The 20,133-nt window shown below is 39.3% G+C and overlaps 1 protein-coding gene across 3 annotated transcripts in view; it reads right to left on the bottom strand.

Moving 5' to 3' along the window:
* Positions 1-20,133, bottom strand: part of PPARG (peroxisome proliferator activated receptor gamma) — a 183,633-nt gene that overhangs the window by 127,562 nt on the left and 35,938 nt on the right. For all 3 annotated transcript variants that reach the window (XM_043979532.1, XM_043979534.1, XM_043979533.1), the window contains exon 2: positions 17,608-17,683. The gene's annotated coding sequence lies outside the window, so the exon portion shown is untranslated. The remainder of the gene's footprint in view (positions 1-17,607; positions 17,684-20,133) is intronic.

The following is a 20,133-nucleotide window of genomic DNA, read 5'->3' on the forward strand; positions in this document are numbered from 1 at the left end:
GTTATATTGTCATATTTCAGACTTTTTACAACTCGGCTATTTCCTGTGTAAGCAAGAACCCAATGAGGAAGCAAAACTTCTTCGGGTGACTCTTGGTAACCTTTCCAGTGAGCCTATGGACAGCTCACATCATGTGTTTTGGCCAGGCTAGATTACTAAATTTGGGATGACTTACTGTGGCTTTTTCTGCAATGAAGCAATTTGGTGTCACAAAATTTGTTCAGAAATAGCTCTCTTTGTTGCTGTTTCTGCACCCATTTTTTTCCATAATCTAAAAAAATTTTTTTTACACAAAGGAAAAATACTTGATACAATTAAAATGGAACAAGATGGAAAACTGAAAAAAAAAGATTTATTTTAAAGTTCTATAAAACCAAATGTCTATTTTTAAAAATTCTCGAAAGCTCTCATGAGAATTTTAGCTAATTTCCAGGCTTAACTATCCTTTCCCAAAATGTCAATGAAGCAATGAATTGAAGTATTATGGTGACGCCAAATAAGTAAATTCACAAAAAAAGTAGTTCCCAGTTGAACAAAATGAAACTAAGTCTGCAATGCCATAAAGGAAACTCAAGAAGAGATTGGGAAATGGATGGCTGGGAAAGAGTGAGGCTGACAGCAAAGGGAAGGGGCCACTTTTCATTGGGAAGTCCTTGATTTTTTAGTTTACAAGGGTCAGAAGGAATATTTTGGAATTTTGGCTTTGAGGGTATTGACTCCAAATTTGATCTTTTCTTAGATTATAAATGTTGTTTCTGTCTCAGTCAGAACCATATCCTCAGGAATAGGAAACAGTTTTTTTCTCATCAAGAACTATATAAAAGTAAAAAAAAAAACCCAAACATTAAAAAAAAAAAGAAAAGAAAAGGTTCTATTCACTTGTAAAATTAGGAAAAAACACAACCAACAGTAATACATATAGTCCATTTCTATATTGTAGCCAGTTAAAGTATGTGAAAGTGTGTCTTAGAGAGACAGAGGGGTGGGGAAAGGGAGGAGTCCAGAGACATGCACTTTGAGAAAGAGAAACACATACAAAGAAAGCTAGAAAGGAAAAGCTAGACATGGAGACAGGAAGACACTTAATAGGGTATGAGTTAAATGTGCTACTAGGAAATAAATAAATTGGTCCCAAGCTTGTTGTTCACTTGAGCTGTGGGTATCAGGGACCAATATAAACTATTACCTGTTATCATGCCCCTCCAATTCCTGGTGAATGGGGCATTTTTTTTTTGGCTGTCATTTTCAAATATTCAAATTTATCTTTTTAAATCAAGGGGTAAACTTAAATTTTTTTTAAAAGAATGTTTAAATTGTTTTTATTTGTAATTGGGGGGAATGAAATTTTAAATAAATATATCTAAATCAAGGGGTGTGTGGATAAATTTCAAGGTGGGGTCTATGAAATTGGATGGGAAAAAATAACACCTTAATTAAAAACATTATTCTGAGATAGGGTCTACAGATTTCATCCAATTACCAAAGGGGTCTAGGGCATGAAAATGTTAAGAGCCCTTGTTTTAAAAAAAGTTTATTGCCTTGTGTAATATTTCGGGAAACATTTGCTCCAATGTGTGAAGACATGATGAGTTTTAGAAATTATATAATTTTTGAGATACATTTGTTAGTTATGTCTTAAGTTCTTTTGATGCTCTGATTGCCTCATGTTTGTTGAGATGTCAGGACTAGAAGTTACCTGGAGACCAATGTCGATTTCAAAGAATCATAGAATTTTTGTTATCCAGACAAGCACTTCAACAAAGCTGTTTGACAACCTCAAAGCATGATATCAATGTGAGATATTCATATTTTTTATCAAAGTTTCACTCCCTAATTTTATAGATGTGGAACAAAGGTGTGGCTATGATTTATTAAGAACACAAAGAGAAAAACTGGCCTTCACCTTCCCCTTCCCAACCAGCACCATTTTTATTTTACCATGTTGTCTCTATTTCATTATTTGGAAACACTTAACAAATCAAATCAAGTTCTTCTTGTGTTGTTTAATTTAGTAGACTTTTAGTGTCTCCCCAGCCATCTATTTGTATTTGATCATCTACTTGTGAGAAAATAATGGGTTTTGGACCACCCAAGGGAAGGGAAAGAGGGGAAAGGGGAGATTGATTAGATTGGATTGACTGACTTCCCTGATTAACTCACTTAAAGTTAATTCAATTAAAACCACACCTGCCTGGCCCTCAAGAGGGTGTGTTCTCAGAAGGTGTGAACACTGACATCAACAGGGACCACCCTCAAGTCCAGTGAACCAATGGATTTGGGTGATGCTAGCCAATTAGCTTGAAGCAGGATATAAGGACCGCCTCTCCTCTGGACTCAGAGGAAGCTTCAACTCTCAGTTGGGCTCTTGGACAGGCTCATGGTGGAGGACTTGGAGGAACAAGCAGGCCAGGCTGGAGCTCTAGGATAGATAGGCCTTTTCTTAACTTTCTGATCCACATATTCTCTCTGCAGCACAGTGGAAATCACACAGCATTTTGTAATTCTAGGACCTGGGTTTGAATCCTAGTCCTTTTTCTTGCCGCGTAGTGAGTTCTTGGCTAAGTAAAGTGACTGAGTCCCTTTTTTTTCAGACTCCTCATCCATTGGGTGTTCTAACTTCAGAGTATGAAGGGACTCCAATGACCAGTTAATCTAACAATGCTTAAAAATGAATGCCTTCAGGGGGCAGCTAGGTGGCACAATGGATAAAGCATCGGTCCCAGATTCAGGAGTATCTGAGTTCAAATCTGGCCTTGGACACTTGATACTTACTAGCTATGTGACCCTGGGCAAGTCACTTAACCCTCATTGCCCCAACAGAAAAATAAAGAAAGAATGCCTTCATAGCTAACAAGTGGTCATACAGCCTTTGCTTTAAGCCCTTTATTAGGAACTCACTACCTCCCAGGCAGCCCATTCTATATTTTGGATTGAACTAATGTTTTAAGAATTCTGTTCTCATGTCAAATCTAAATTTGCCTTTTTGTAAATTCTAGTCACTACTTTTAGTTCTGCCCTCTGGGGTCAAATGGAACAGATCACATCAATTGGTCACATACCTCTTCCAGTGCTTGAAAACAGCCATCACATCCCCTCTAAGTTGTCTCTAGGCTAAATGCCTCCATTTTCTTCAACCAATCCCTATATAGTATGACTTGAGGTATCACTGCAATTGCTATTCTCTGGGTGATTTCCCACTGATCATTTTTTACTTTTATGGTTGATTTTTATAATCCAAGCATATGATTTTACATCAGTTGATCTTATTACATTCTGTGGGGCAGACCCCACAGTCTAATATGTCAAGATCTTTCGGTTCTGACTCTGCTACCCAATGTATTAGCTAGCCTTCCAGGCTTAGTGTTCATATGCAGATTTCATAAGTATACCATCAATAGCAGCTAGGTTGCACAGTGGATAAAGCACTGGCCCTGGATTCAGGAGGAACTGAGTTCAAATCTTGCCTCAGCCGCTTGACACTTACTAGCTGTGTGACCCTGGGCAAGTCACTCAAGTTTGCCCCACAAACAACAAAAACAAAACACACACACACAACCCCCCCCAAAAAAAACCCATATATATATATATATATATATATATATACCATCTATGAAATCATTGATAAAGTGGTAAGCAATCAAAGGCCAGACACTTGACGCTTACTAGCTATGTGACCCTGGACAAGTCATTTAACCCTCATTGCCCCGCAAAAACAAAATATTCCAGAATTTTTCCAGGTATCAAAGTCAAACTCACTGGCTTAGAATTTACAGACTCCATTTTCTTCCCCTTTTTGAAAGTCAAGGTGACAACTGTTCTTTCCCGCTCTCCTGTTCACCAAGAGAATTTCTAACATTTCTAACAGTGGCTCAGCAATTGCACATGACAATTCTTTTGGTACCTGAAGATAGGCCAGAAAGTTGAATGTCTCCAAGGACAGCTAAGTGTTCTTTCATAATCTCCTGATTTGGACATCTGCTCCCTACTAGCCATTTTTTTCTGTCATTTCCAAAATGAAGCTCATTGGCAGAGAAAAGAGAAGCAAAATAAGTGGAATTTTGTCTCAGTCGTCTGTAACCCTCCATTATCCCATTTACTAAGCAGTGATTCACTTTCTTCTTTGCTCCCCTTCTTTCTCCCAATATGGTTGGATATCCTTTAATTTTTCTCACCAATCTTATCTCAATGCTGACATTGTTTTTTACAATACTAAGCTATACTACATCACTACCCTTACTTCCATCTTCCTTATGTATCTTTAAAAAATCTAAGTGGGCTGATGAGTCCTTTAGACAACCTCCCCTTTTCCTCCTCAGTGGAGCTGTTTACTCTTTGAGTCTTTGCGCACTATGGGTAGAAATATAGATGAGTAGAATCCCCTTTTTAAAATTATTTTTGACATAGCTATTTTAAAAATCTAATGGCTTAATGAATTGTCACTTGTGGTAGGAGTTAATATTTCATATTATCCCATCTTACTATTTGCTGTTTCACTGGCTGTAGATCAGTCATTCTTAAAAGGGATGTGATCCTAATATAAATTGCTGTTATTTTGCATTTTGACGTATGAGGTTGTATGATGGAGTATAAAGAGCACTGGGCAAGGAGTCAGAAGAATACTTCAGGTCTAGTCTTGGTTTTTGTCACTCACTAGTTATGTGATTTTGGGCAAAGTAATTTAATATCTCTGGTTTCTGTTCCCTTTGTTTGCTCATTTTTTAAATGTGGGAGGTTGTAACAAATAGTCTCTATGGTTTCTTCTCACTCTATAATTCTAGAATACATATCATAAATGAAAATTAAAAGCATCATATTTCACAAACAGTTTCTTGGTACACAGATAACATTTTCTATGAATCTAAAGTTGGATACAGACACAAGTGTGTCTTACATGTCAACCTTTTCCATCCTATTTCCCTTAGTCTCAGTCTCTCATGTGTAATGGGGAAGGCTTAGGTATAATGACTTCTTAGGTCCTTTCCAGTTCAAAATCTATGACCCCTTGAGAACTTAAATGTAACAACAACAACAACAACAAAACTGTGACCCTATAGCAACATGAAATAAATGATGAATCTCATGCAACCTAGAAATAAAAGGAGTTGGATTTTCCTTCTCATGTAACATAGATGAAAAGTACCAAGTAGCTCACTCAGTTTCTTCATCTTTAAAATGAGCTGGAGAAGGAAATGGCAAACCACTCCAGTATCTTTGCCAAAAAAAACCCAAATGGAGTCATGAAGGGTCGGACGCAATTGAAAATGACTGAACAACAACAGGCAGCTAGCTCCAGAAATACATGAATAACTGTTAAAAAGCAAAAAGCAACTTCCACCTTTATTTCCTATGTGAAGTAATGTTAGCAGAATTGGCTGAAGCTGAAATTGTTGGGTAAGGAAAACTCTCAATGATTTACCAAAAGGTAGCTGATACAAATAGACTGCAGGTTGGGACCCATCAGTCAGAGCATCCAAGCAGGAAGGTTTACATGCTCTTTAAGTGTGCAAACACATGCTTGTTGAATCGAACTGAATCAAATGATCATTGTCAAGGAAATGTGCAGTAGCATGTAAAAAAAAAAATCTAATACAGCATTCCAGGCTTCCACTGGCAGAGGGAGGGTAGAGGCTTGAGAATGAGGAGCCACACTGCCCTAGAGCAAAATTCAAATGAAAAACAGCAACAAATATTTACTGAGCACATAGCTGGTACAAAGTACTATGGAAAAGACTGTAAAGGGAAACAAGACCAAGTCTCCACCCTCAAGGAACTAATAATCTAGAACAAGCATCTGAAAGACACACATGTTGGCATTCAACAGCATACCACAGACAAGGTTAGCTGTGTTCACGGAAGTCATCCATCTTGCCTGTAAAATGGAGGGTCTCTGCATCTAAAAAAAATGTAACCACTTACATTAAGGTTCTATGCTCTTGGCACAGCTAGGTGGCGCAGTGGATAGAGCATTGGCCCTGGAGCCAGGAGGACCTGAGTTCAAATCTGACCTCAGACACTTGACACTTACTAGCTGTGTGAACCCTGGGCAAGTCACTTAACCCTCATTGCCCTGCTGAAGAGGAGAGGAGAGGAGAGGAGAGGAGAGGAGAGGAGAGGAGAGGAGAGGAGAGGAGAGGAGAGGAGAGGAGAGGAGAGGAGAGGAGAGGAGAGGAGAGGAGAGGAGAGGAGAGGAGAGGAGAGGAGAGGAGAGGAGAGGAGAGGAGAGGAGAGGAGAGGAGAGGAGAGGAGAGGAGAGGAGAGGAGAGGAGAGGAGAGGAGAGGAGAGGAGAGGAGAGGAGAGGAGAGAGAGAAGAGAAGAGAAGAGAAGAGAAGAGAAGAGAAGAGAAGAGAAGAGAAGAGAAGAGAAGAGAAGAGAAGAGAAGAGAAGAGAAGAGAAGAGAAGAGAAGAGAAGAGAAGAGAAGAGAAGAGAAAAAAGATAATATGGACTGAAGCAAAGACAATTATTGGAGCAGAGAGAGAGCCCCGGAATTGGGATTATTAGGACCATAGCTTTTACCTGAAGGGAAGGTGGACACATCTCTCTCCTCTGGGCTTCTTTATTTGAAAAATGAAGATAATCACCAGAGCAGTCAGTCAACAAAGCATTTATTAAATATTTTCTGTGTTCTGGAATAGGGTGTGGCTGGAGAGTCAGATCTTTGAGTCATAATGTCTTGGGTTCAAGTCCTACCTGTGACACATACTGGCTGGATGATCCTAGATAATTCACCTAACTTCTCAGTGCCTCAAGTAATTGTACAGAGTATATATAAATTGCAGACTATGGTTACTGTTTTATATTAATAGAGACTTTCTTATGACAATAAGATCACAGTTCCAAAACAAAACAAAAAATAGTATGAGACACCATGCTGGAGACTTAGTCTCTGACCTCAAGAAACTTTTACCGATATGAGCAAAATTCAACATTTATTGTGTGTTACTCTTGTTGGACATTAGTTAGAGGCAGCTATTTTCAGAAAATAATACTACTAACCCAGTGGAAACTGTCTAACTATGATTAATCTAAGGGAGACAGGAAAAAGGACTGGCTTTGATATTAGGGTGGCCAAGTGGCACAGTGGATAAAGTGCCAGCCCTGGAATCAGGAGGACAGCAGAGGGGATATAGTTCTGGTGGCTAACAACCTGGGTACAAATCCTGCCTCTGATTTTAATTACCTGTGTGACCTAGGACTAGCTATTTGCTCTTCTCATGCCTCAGTTTCTTCATTTGTAAAATGACATGGTTGGATATGAGGACCTGGGTCATATATCCAAAACAGGATTAATAACGCATGTGTGAGCTGCCACAAGGGATCACAAGAAGCAAATGAGATAATTCATGTAATGGATTTTGTAAACCTAAAAAATGCTACAGAAATGTCAGATGTTATTATTTGTACATTTTGTAAACTCTAGATATAAGTAGTTATTACCCGTTCAGCATTGAAGTTTTTTTGGAACTAATGATCAGAGCTGTGCATTAGAGAATTGAATCTGGCAGTATCATACACATGGTTTGGAGCGGAAAGGAAGCTGGAGACAGGAGATCATTTGGGTTAAGTGGGAGAGAATGAAGGCTTGCTAAACTTGTAGTACCTTATATTTGTTTGCTTCTTAAGCTACTCAAAGCACTGTATGTCCATTATCCCATTTTATTCCTACAACGAGGCTATAAAGTAGGCAGGGCTGTCATTGATCCCACTGAACTGAGGAGGAAACTGAAGCTCATGGGATTGATAGATGTCCCTCCAGCCCAGGCATAAATTTATGCAAGGATATCACATTTTGGATTTTAATATTTCCTTGATGGAGTTGTCCCACTGATAGGGGGTGCCTGATGAAGGCACCTGAGGGTATGAGTCACATAAATATGAGCTCTTCCCTTGGAATTAGCCTTTTAAAAAGTTCCGAAATAGACCTGGAGGAGACCTCCTCCCTCCCCCCAGAAACCAATGCCAGAGATAGATAATAGAGGTCTGAGAGACACATAGCCTACATCATCTGGAGGATTGGGCTTCTCATCACCAAGGTCCCAAATGTGTCTTCAACCCTGGCAAGCTTCTGGTGGTCACACCATTTACCAAGGCATTTTCGTGATTTCAGGAAGAGTCCCATAGGCATCTTCAACATTAGCATGTGGTAACTGTAATAACAGCTTAGTAATACCTCTTACATTTCCACTGAAAGGTGGCAGTTTTTTTTTTAAAGTTGTTGTTTATTATTCAAGTCAAAATTTTTTTCTGAATATTTATAGCAATAGAGCACTAAAAACATTTAGTCTTGCCTGTTGTATCTATATTTTGGTGCTTACACTTGTACACAAAGTGCTCTTGGATTCTAAGACACTCTCTGGAGAAGTTCAACAGTGCATTGTTAATGCCCTACTCATACAAAATGATTTTCAATCTCCATGGGAATTTAGATTTGCACAAGTTATTAGGATGTGACCTTTCCCTTAGATTTATTTTAGGATCGAGTTAACATGGTATTTCCCCAGTGGGAGTTGCTGTACTTCCTTCGAAGATAAGGAAAATAGCAATCACAAATTATAGGGAACAAACTTAGGAAAGTGTATATTCCTATAATGCTGATGACATTGCGATCTTGAAAGAAGTCCGAATTCTGTATTCCTCAGGTCTGAGAGGAAAGCCATGTGGCTTGTTAACAAAAGAAAACAAAAGCAACAGCATTACGGTATTTCCCTGAAATTTACTCCTAATTGTTTCTTGTCACAACAACCAAGTCTTGTGACTTTCAAAGATTAATGAAGATGTTTACATCACCATGTTTCCTATGTGTGTTCTATTGGGGATAAAAAAGGCTGAAAATTATGAACTTTTAACAATCTAAATTCTTTTGGTCCTCAGGACTTGGATTAAAGGAAAAAGGCGAGTGTTCTATCAAAACACCGAAAATAACATGAAAGAGACAACAATTGTGTTACCTTTAAGGTCATCGGAAGAACACAGTAAATCAGAAAGCTTAAAGATTATTAATGGCCCTTGAGAAAAGAAGACAAGTCTTTGGTTTGTGCAGGAAAAGCGTGGACGTGGTCCTTTTTGTGAGCTCAAGAAAAATGAAGCTATGTACCATGTTTCTGGCTTATCTGTTTAAAATAAATTCAGTAGTATAAAGTTGGATCCCCTGGTATGACAGAGCAATGGGTGTGTGGTAGATATGAGGAATAGAAAAAAAACCTCATTTCCCTTGAGAAAAAAAGGGAAAAGCTATCTGACTTGAACTTCTTCAATGTCCAGGCTAGTGGTGACTATAGTGGTGCAATATAGGTTGGTTCCTTTGATGGTGGTGATGGTGATGGTGATGGTGGTGGTGGTGGTAGTCATGGTGGTAGTGGTTAATGGCAGAAGTATGATTGCTTTGCAAATAACCAAAATTAGGAAATTATTTTAAAAATTGACAAACACAGTTCACACAGTAGAATGTAAACTCATGTAAGGTAGGGACCATTTTTTTTTTGGATACCTCTAGACCCACTACAGAGCAAGTGCTTAATAAATACTTGCTGACTGGAAAGGAACTGACTTATTTTCATACGGATTTGATATAGATCTTAATTGAATTGATGGTCAAGAAAACTAGGCTTAATTTACTAATCAGATCAAGAAGTCTCATTATAATCATTTTCCTTGAAAAGGTACATTTTTATGGCTTAGTCAAATCTTTATTCATATTCTAACTTTTTTTTTTAAGTTCCAAATTCTTTCCTACCTTCCCTTTCCCCCACCCATTGAGAAGGCAAGCTCTATTGAAATTTGATTCACATTCTTCATAACTCAGAAAGAGATCAATATTTCATTCTTACAAAATAGAGAGTATATAATTTCCAAGTAGTAGCGTACTTGAATTTTTTTCAGATTAATTTGGCAACTACAAAAAAACTGGATAACTCAAGTATTAGCAAAACTGATAGAAAACATTTCTGAAATCCTTGGAGGGTGAACCATCTCTAAGTGAATAGGTCCTATTCAAGGGCAAATCTTGCCACTTTATACTAGACAGAAGTGCTAATTACCCAAAACAAGTGATACTTAAATGGTTTTATTTAACCAATCAATAAACTTATGGTATCAGTAGCTTTTTTCAATAATGAATGTATAATTATTTTAATAAAATAAACATATTTAATTTCAAAATCTTTAGCAATTTTATATAACTACCTGAAAAGGTGAATTTTGCTTTTGTTAAAGAAAATGAAATTGACCATTCAGACTAGCCAACAGTGTGGGAATTCTAAATTGTATTTTGTAGTTAACTCAACCTTCACTTTTTTTTTTTGCTTATACAAAACTGGAAATGAACTTTTCTGCCTCTTTGATTCCCAAATGATTTTTCCATTTAAACTGAAGTCCAAATGATTAAAAAAAAAATCTTTCTGTATCTGCAGAAGAAGCTACTGCTGTTAAAAGATTGTACTTTCAATAGTTTGAGGGATTTGTAAACTTAAATAGCTTTTATTTGATTTTTTAATAAATTTCATCACAACATTTTATGTATTTTTGAGTGAGTCACCTTTATCCTGAAATTTATCAAAGCTGGTTTTATAGGTAAATGATTGCTAAATTCTCATATCATCATGAAAGATTTGGTACTTAGGTTCATAATTAATGACTGGACCTTGTACCAAGTATTGAGAACATTGACAAGAAAAAATAGTTAAAGATGTGATATGGCCTGTTGTGACCTATTCATAGAGATTTATATATTAAAAAAAGAATATGAACATATTTTATTAGGTTTTTTTTTTTTTGGTGAGGCAATTGGGGTTAAGTGACTTGCCCAGGGCCACACAGCTAGTGTCAAGTGTCTGAGGTCGGATTTGAACTCAGGTCCTCCTGAATCCAGGGCCCATGCTCTATCCACCGTACCACCTAGCTGCCCCACTGAACATATTTTAGATACTACATAATGAGAATCTACAATTCCTATTTCATGATGATATCTTTCAGCTTTAACAAGTTAAATTAAATTATATTTATATGAATTCCTCTCTCTCCCTCCCCAAAAAGGTTTAAACTTAAATTGTAAAAATCTGACAACTTCTCAAGGCCTCATTTTCCTCGTTTGTAAAACAAGGGAGGCAGGGTCAGACTAGATGACTTCTAAGAGCTTTTTCATAACTAAATCTATGATTTTGTGAATTAAATAATAACAGCACTTTAAGAAATCATTGATTTTTATCCCCTTGGTAAAACGGCTTGTTAAGCAGCAATTATTTTCTAGTGACAGATAGGGAAGAAGGTCCGCCATGCCTTTTAGGAACCAGCTAAGAAATGAAAGCTCAGGCCAACAAGCAAAGTCAAGTCAATGAGCATTTATTACATGCCAGGAACTGTGCAAAAAAGAAAGGCAAAACAAACAGCAAAATGAAGCCAACCAAAAGTCCTCCCTTCTCCCCAAAGGAGCCAGAGTCCAATTAGAAAGACAACATGCAAAAAAACTACACACAAACAAGATATAGGCAGGAAAAACTGGGAGATAATGTCAGAGCATTAAGAGGAATGGGGGAAGGCTTCTTGTAGAAGATGGGACCATCTGAAAGTCAAAATCTTTAAATTTAGTATAAATTTAGAACCGGAAGGGACTTTAAGCAACATATAGTACAAAACCCTTTAGGAAAAAAAATCTACAATTGCCTAGAGGTTAATCAGCCTTGCTTGGTCAAATAAAAAGTCAGCCCATACCTAAGCTATTAGGTGGGTCTCCCCCCACCCTTCTAAAGAATGCTACATCCAAGTATTCCTGTACAGGTACTAGTTGAACTAAATGGCCTCTGGGGTAATTTCCAACTCTGAGATTCTGTTACTTAAAAGAATTTCTAATTCCTGGTGATTTTTTTTTAATGCATTGGTTAGCCAATATAGAGTCATTTTTTAAAATGTCATAAGGCCTAATAATACAAAACGAAACAAATTAATGGTCCCGATCCTGAAAAGAAAAGCAATCCACCCTATTTCTAATCTCATTTATAAATATGCCCAATATCATACTGTGAGGTTTCAAAAGTGTATATTATCTATGCTCCAACCCCTGGAGCGGTAAGGCATGGTAGTATAAAACAGGCATCAGAGTTTATTTACAGAGGGCAGGACTGAACTTTGCATGTGGATACATACAGAAAATGATAAAGATCTTTGTGTCCCATTAGTAATTTACAGAATTGTGATTTGCTGCACCCAGCACACCTATAATTGAATTCCTTAGCCATAAAATCATTGGGACCAAACAAGTTCAGATATCATTTATCTAAGCCCCCTCCCCCACCCCTTTGCCATGAGTTAACATATTTCTTACAGAGCTTTCCTTCTTTTTATAGATTCATTTGTCTTAGTTACAAATTAACCCCACAAGCAACTCTCCCAGCTGCCCGGGCTCCAGGGTTTCCTGTGTACCAAGTTTCAGACTTAGAAAATTTATGATGTAGGAGCCATTCCTAATGGTGGACAGTTGGTGGGGAATGTTCAGAAAGGAGCTGGGTGGGAAAACTACCCCAAAGGTTTGTTGGCTGATCAGGGAGAGGCATCTAGACAAAGGAGTGACTCCCAGGGGATGAGAGGTGCAGTCTCTCAGGATTTCTGCTACTTCCTGTTTCATGTAAAAGTGTGTAAGGATTCTGAAGTCAGTTATGGCCCAGGGATTTTAGAGGCTGTTTCTAAAAATCTATGATTTCTTAAAAAAAAAAAAAGTGTGTATGTGTGTGTGCGCACGCACACGTGTGTACACACACACACAAATGTATAGAGAGACAGAGACACAAAAAAAGACAGCTGTCAAATTTAGGCCTCTGGCTTTGTCTTTCATATCTGAAAAGTTACTATTTTTTTGTAAATGTTTGCATAAAAATTAAATGCTTGCAAAAAATTAAAACTTGTCATTTTCCAAGTGAAATATATTCTGTCCCAGCAGTACTTCAAATCCAATAGGCACAACTTATAACTCTTCTTTTCCAGCTTAGTGACTTCCTCTGGACTTGTTCATTTTTGTTCACTGCTACCACCAATTTCCTCAGTTGCCCAAGTTTGAACACTTGGTGGTCTTTGATTTGTTCTCTTTTCTTGTCCCTGCCCCCCTATTCAGTAAGCCACCCCTACTCCATGCTCAGTTCTTATGGATATGTCTAATCCTTGTGATTCTTCCTCTACAATGCCTTCATATCCCTCTCTTCCTTTCCATTCCTATCATCCCTACCTTAATGAAGGCCTTTAGCGGGCTAACAGAGAAGTCTCTTAACTAGACTCCTTGACACCAGTTTCTTTACTTTCCAATCCAACCAATACATTGTTTTCCAAATAAATTTCCTAAAACCCACTTCCCATTGTGGTGATCCAAAACCTTCAATGGCTCCCTACTGCTTACCAAAAAGAAGAAAGAAACAAACAAAAAGTCTAAATTCTACAACTTAAGATTAAAGGTCCTCAGGGGCACAGTGAATAAAGCACTGGCTCTGGATTCAGGAGGACCTGAGTTCAAATCCAGCCTCAGACACTTGACACTAGCTGTGTGACCCTGGGCAAGTCACTTAACCCTCATTGCCCCACCAAAAAAAAGAAAAAAAAAGATTATAGGTCCTCAAAAATAGAACCTGAAACTGTCTTCCCAGCCTTAAGGTACCTCTTTGGCCTACAGGCACTCTAGGATCCAGATGCAGTATATTATTTCTCGTTCCTAACCCTTTTCTGCTTTTGCTCATGCTGTTTCCTCTGCCTCAAACACCCTTACCCTTGTATCTCCACCTGTGGACATATGCACCCTTTCCTGTCTAGCTTAAATGGCACCTAACCAGAACGTGAGCTCCTCCTCTGAACCTCCATTGACTTAGAACATATCCTTCTACTGACACTTATTTCATTCTACTTTGTGTTACTGGTTATTTATATGCTTGTCTTAGGTTTTTTGTTTTTTTGGTTTTTTTTGAGGGGGGGTTGCGGGGGGAGGGGTGTCTTACCCTTCCTAAAATAATTACAATGTAAACAAGGAGTAGGGCTTCATTTTTGTATCCCCATCTGTGCCTCTCATAGCATTTTATACCTAAGGGGTGTTCAATAAATCGTTCTTTAATTGAATTAATGCTCTAATTTTCTTAGGGGCACAGATAGTCCTCAATTTCAGTTGGTTCTTCTCTGAGGGCTTTCTCTTGTCTAACCAACCCTGCTGCTCAGATACAAGTCTTCTGGTTACATTCTGGTTCATAGAACACTGAAAAGAGGGTTTGCAAGCCAGACTCTAGGCAGGATTCTTCTGGTTCTGAGTTAGTGTTTTTGAATTCATTTCTCCTTTAAAGCCCTTCACAACCTGGCCTCTGCCTGCCCATCTTCTTCCATATTTTATTCCCCTCTGTGTATTCTATGATCCAGTTACCTACTCTATGTGCTACTTATCACACCCAACACTCCATTTGGGGGGGAGGGGCAGGGCAATGAGGGTTAAGTGACTTACCCAGGGTCACACATAAGTGTCAAGTGTCTGAGGCTAGATTTGAACTCAACTCCTCCTGAATCCAGGGCCTGTGCTTTATCCACTACGCCACCTAGTTGTCCCCAACAACACTCCATTTTTAATTTCATGTCTGCATGCTCTTCCCGCCTCACCTCTAGCTACGGTTTTCCTGGTTCCAGACTTTCTGCAAGTCTCACTTCTGCCCCCTACTACTAGTGCCTTCTCTCAGATATCACCTCCTATTTACCCTGTATTTCTCTTCCTATTTACATAATGATTTGCATCTTGTCTCCCACATTTGAATAGGAGCTCCTGGAAGGAAGGGGACTTGGGGACTTTTTTTTAACCTTTGTTTGTATCCCCAACACTTAACAAAGTGCCTGACACATGGAAAACATTTCATAAATGCTTGTTGACTGACTGGTACCAACGAAAACTGTGTGAGAGGGCAGTCAAAAGTAGAGTGTAGCAAATGTGGTCTTTATCATAGGAAAAATCTGCCAAGGGAATGGGGAATTACCAATTTTAAGTGGTTGCGGAACTCGGAAGGAGTGGGGGGAGGACAACCAGGGGAGGTGAGTGAACAAAATTAAGGAATACAGTCCTAACCTACACTCAACTCCCAACTCCCTCTGTCCTTCTATGGTTTCTAGAAGAACTGAAATTCAAGTCTGGGATACAAGTGCCTTCCTCAGTCAGTCATGGTGGCTTCTGTTTGTTGTGCTAATTAATGACTTTAGAAAAGCCACGACCTGGGTTCCTCAAGATATATTGAGTTTAATTAATCAAGCAGCAGGTATTTATTTATTTATTTGGGTGAGGCAATTGGGGTTAAGTGACTTGCCCAGGGTAACACAGCTAGTAAATGTCAAGTGTCTGAGGCCAGATTTGAACGCAGGTCCTCCTGAATCCAGGGCTGGTGCTCTATCCACTGTGCCACCTAGCTGCCCCACAGCAGGTATTTATTAAAGAGGTTCTAGGGATGACAAACACAGAGAGTGAGATGACCCTTACTCTCAAAGAGTGAATTTTGCATTCTAAATGAGTCTCGTGGATTTGTCGTGCTCCCTAAGAGCATAAGTTTGTATACCTAGTGATTTTAGGAGCCCCTACACCTCGCCAGAGGCAGTCCTAGGGATTCCTGGAGTTACCCTGAGGTTCCAAGAAAAGACTTAGGGGATTTGGCAGTATGATCCAGCCATAGACACTGATACATCACTTCCAAAGGGCAAACATTGGCTTGGCACTGTGCTACAAGGAAAAGTAATCATCATTTGTGTTGGTTCTCCACCTACCCAGCCACCCAGGAACCCCAATAATTTCACTTTTACTGTAAAATACTACATGGTAGTCAACAGCTCTATCTCCTTCCACAAAAGCAAATGTAATCTTCTCAAATCCACAAAAATATACCATACGATTATAGATTTAGAGTTTAGAGAAGAGACTTTGTGGATAGATAGGTGGCACAGGGGATAGAGTGCTGGGCCTAGAGTCAGGAAGAATCATTTTTCATGAGTTCAAATCTGGCCTCAGACACTTAACACTTACTAGCTGTGTGACCCTGGGGGCAAGTCACTTAACCCCAATTGCCTCACTAAAAAAAAAAGAAAAGAAAAGAAAAGAAAGGAAAGGAAAGGAAAGAAAAGAAAAGAAAGAAAAAGAATTGGAAATGACTGAAAAATGGCTAAATGACAATGATAAAGGGACTTTAGAGGTCACCTATCCAAATCCATTTTACAGATGAGAAAAACGAAGCCCAGAGAAGTTAAGTAATTTATCTAAGGTTACACAGGTGGCAGGTTTCAGAGTTGGCATTTGAACCTAGAAGTTCTGATTCCAAATTTGACAATCTTTTGATTTCCTCCCCCAGAACTTAAAATCACATTTGACATCACCTGTCTCTTGACCAACTTGCCCAACTCTCCAATCCCATGCTGGGGGCTGCATTAGCATAATGCAGAGAGGGGAAGGGGGGAACCTCTGTGAGAAGTAAAACGAAGGGGTTGGATTTGCCATCTTCTGAGGTCTTTTCCAGCTCTATGACCTCAGGTCGATTCAGGCCAGGAAAGAATGTCTTTTTCCTTGTTTAGAATGAGAGTGGAGCTATAACACTGAGCACCGTTACCACAGTACTAGACCCTGAGCAAAACTAAAATTGGCAAAGTTTGTCCTGAGTGTTTCTATCTCCCGTTTCTAGATCCTTCTCTCCTCTTGCTGTCACTCTCCTTTTTGTCCTGCGAGGTGTCTATTCCGCGTTCCATTTCCCATGGCCTTTGCTTTAAACTTGCTCTCGACTCATACTTCCTAATGGAAGCTTGAATGGTCAGGTCTCCCAGTGACATTTTTAGAGAACTCAAGAGAAAAGCACACTTTATAGACCAAAAAAGGGGAAAAAATCTTGAATGGTAGAATTTCAGACACTGAGAGGTACTTAGGGACAGGAGACATTGCCTGGCATCCCTTAAATCTAATCATTTGTATGGCTGAGTACCACACCCAGTCATAAATCCAACCCTGGGAAGGCAGTTATTCTGACATATAGGCTATTGGCAACGGATGAGTAATTATTATTTTTGGAGCTGAGCATGAAGAGGAAAGGAGGGAATGCCTATATGCTTAAAAGATTTTAGTTTCATAATACACAGATTGACCTCATAGTGTGGAAACCTTAATGTCACCTCTAAGAGTCTCACATGGTTGTACAAGGTCACCAAGATGGTCAGTGACTTGTCCACGGTTGAGTGACCACTGTGGCAGAGTCAGGTCTTCCTGACTTCAAAACTATTTTATCCATTATACCACATTGCCTTCTTGTGAAAGGCTTAGAAACTGAAAATGATTTAATGTATTATTAGCCACAGAAAAATAAGAACAATTTGGAAAACTGATTAGAGAAATGTTTCCAAGCATTGATGTATTTCACCATCCCTAGGTCTCTTTTCCTATCTTTGTTTTGTCTTAGGAAAAATGTGCTATTCTTTGCTCCTTTAATGGGATGGTAAAATGATATCATGAAAAGTACTATAATAGTCAAAATAAAGTTTTCTAAGTAATTCTACAGTAGAAAAGAACATCGGGAAAAATGGCTTGCTCTTTAAGGAGCCACATTTAAATATGAATTCAGTATCCAAATTAATTTTCACCTACCTTCAAAGTTGACTCAATCTAGAAAACTGTCTCCTGGTTGTATGTAAATGTGTTTTCAACTTTGCCTTCTTCAGATCTGAAAAAGGAAAAAAAAAACCCAAAACATTTGATTTTAACATATGGTCACAAACAAAGTCCTTAGGGAGAACTTATTCAGCCTCCCTCTGAAAGAACTTTTCCCTTATCCTAAACCCATGCAGTTTTGAGCCTATGAGAATGCTACATCACGGAGGGCCAGGAGAACACACTATAATAATCCCTATTTTAGGCACCTCCTGGTTTCCCTTTGCTGGCTTTCAAACTTTGTCACTGATTATGTAATGGGTCCCATCTCCCTCTCTCCAAGGTGGTATATAATTCACCTTAGAAAAGTATTTTGGGGGGAGCATTTAGGTGGTGCAGTGGATAAAGCACCAGCCCTGGATTCCAGAGGACCTGAGTTCAAATCTGACCTTAGATACTTGACACTTACTAGCTGTGTGACCATGGGCAAGTCACTTAACCCTCATTGCCTTGCCCCCCCCAAATTGTTTTTTAAATAGTATTTTATTTTTCCCCCAGTTATATGTAAATTTTCAGCATTTATCTATTATTTATTATTTTTATTTCTTATTCACTTTAAAAAAACTCAATCTGTGATTTCATTCCTGGTGAGGAAACCCCCTTTCCCTGCTCTGCAACTATAACAGTCTCAGAGAGTTGTCCAGTGGGTTAGGGGAGTGGGGAAATGAGAGGTTAAGTGACTTGTCTGGCCATTATGTGCCAGGGAAGAGACCTGAATCCAGGTTTTACAGCCTCTAAGGATGGTGCTCTGTTCTGTCCCCTTCTCCATTTTACATGGAGAAATAAGGACATCTGCGTCACAGAGTGGCCCATGGATTTATGAAGTCATAGGATCACAGATTTAGAACTTGAAGGGACTTTACGGGCTGCCACTGGAGCCGCAGTGCACAGAGTGCTGGGCCTGAAGTCAGGAAGACTCATCTTCATGAGTTCAAATCCAGCTTCAGACATTTACTAGCTGTGGGACCCTGGGCAAGTCACTTCATCCTGTTTGCCTCCGTTTTTACATATGGAAAATAAAGCACTTCAGTATCTTTCCCAAGAAAACCCCAAAAGGGGTCACAAAGAATCAGAAACAATGGAAACATCTGAACAACAAAGAACCTCATAGACCATCGAGTCCAACAATTCTATCTTTGTTTTACTGGTGAAGGAACTGAAGCACAGAGACATTGCCCCTTGCCTAAAGTCACAGAGGTGGTAAGTGGGAAAAACAGGATCCAAACCCAGGTCTTTGGATTCTATTTCCATCTCTCTTTCTACTATCAACTCTAGGAAGCATTCATTACCTCAAAATAAAGACCACTTGATAAATGCAACCCTACCTTGGGGACTCTGTCACTGGATAGAAGTGGCATGTGGTTGTTGCTTAGAAACTGAGGGCATGGGGCAGCTAGGTGGCGCAGTGGATAGAGCACTGGCCCTGGAGTCAGGAGTCCCTGAATTCAAATCCAGCCTCAGACACTTAACACTTACTAGCTGTGTGACCCTGGGCAAGTCACTTAACCCCAATTGCCTCACTAAAAAAAAAAAAAGAAAGAAAGAAACTGAGGGCATAACCCATCTACTACAAAGACTTTTCCCAAAGGCAGTGGAGACACAGTCTACTTTCAGCAGATAAACAACAGTAAAAGCAAAGAGGGCTTAGTCACTTTTCCTAAGTGAATCAGGGACAGACTTGGGACCTAAACATTTAGAATTTTATGAAGAAGATGAAGGAATCTCACAGAAGCTGTCCTCCCTGGGAAGACAAAATAATGCCAGTGCCAGGAATCCTATCAGCCCTAGCCTAGCAGTCCCAGCACCCAGGCAAAGAAGAACAGTTTGCACATTCTGACCCACAAACAAACTGAGCTTTCTTCTCTCCAATGCTGATACCTGTGGGCTCACGCTTCCCCCCTTCCTGTCGGACTGCCCCAGCATGTCCTGTGGAAGCAGAAAACTTCGGGGCTGAAACGTTCCTTCATGTTAGAGGTCAAAGCAGTCCCAATCTGGAAAAGTACTACCCGGTCCCACTGAACTTTTCAAGTTTTCCTTGCGTAGTTATTATCTAATACCCTTCAGGGTATGGCATATACTGAGAATACACAGGCTTTGAAGATGAAAAGTGTTGAGTACTGTTATTGGTGTTGAGTGCTGTTATTAATAAGAACACCATCCCTGCTTTAATTACGACAAAGCATTTATTTTGAGAGTTGAGTTTAGAGTTGGCGGTCTTTCATGGACTTCCTTTAACTAGTTGGTGGCTTTAGAGGCATTTTTCTTGTTTCCTTGGCCAAAGCGGTTAGTCCACAAGGAAGCAGCATGGAACGGTATCAGGAAACCTGGGTTCAAGCCTTGGCTCTGCTACTTATTTCCTATGTGAACTTGGAAGAGAGTCCCTTACAGCCCTACCGGACTTCATCTGTGCCTCATCTGTAAAATGAGGGGGTTGGACTCTACTGGATTCCAGGTACTTCCAGC

Source organism: Dromiciops gliroides, chromosome 1, assembly GCF_019393635.1.
Source record: "Dromiciops gliroides isolate mDroGli1 chromosome 1, mDroGli1.pri, whole genome shotgun sequence".
Taxonomy (NCBI): domain Eukaryota; kingdom Metazoa; phylum Chordata; class Mammalia; order Microbiotheria; family Microbiotheriidae; genus Dromiciops; species Dromiciops gliroides.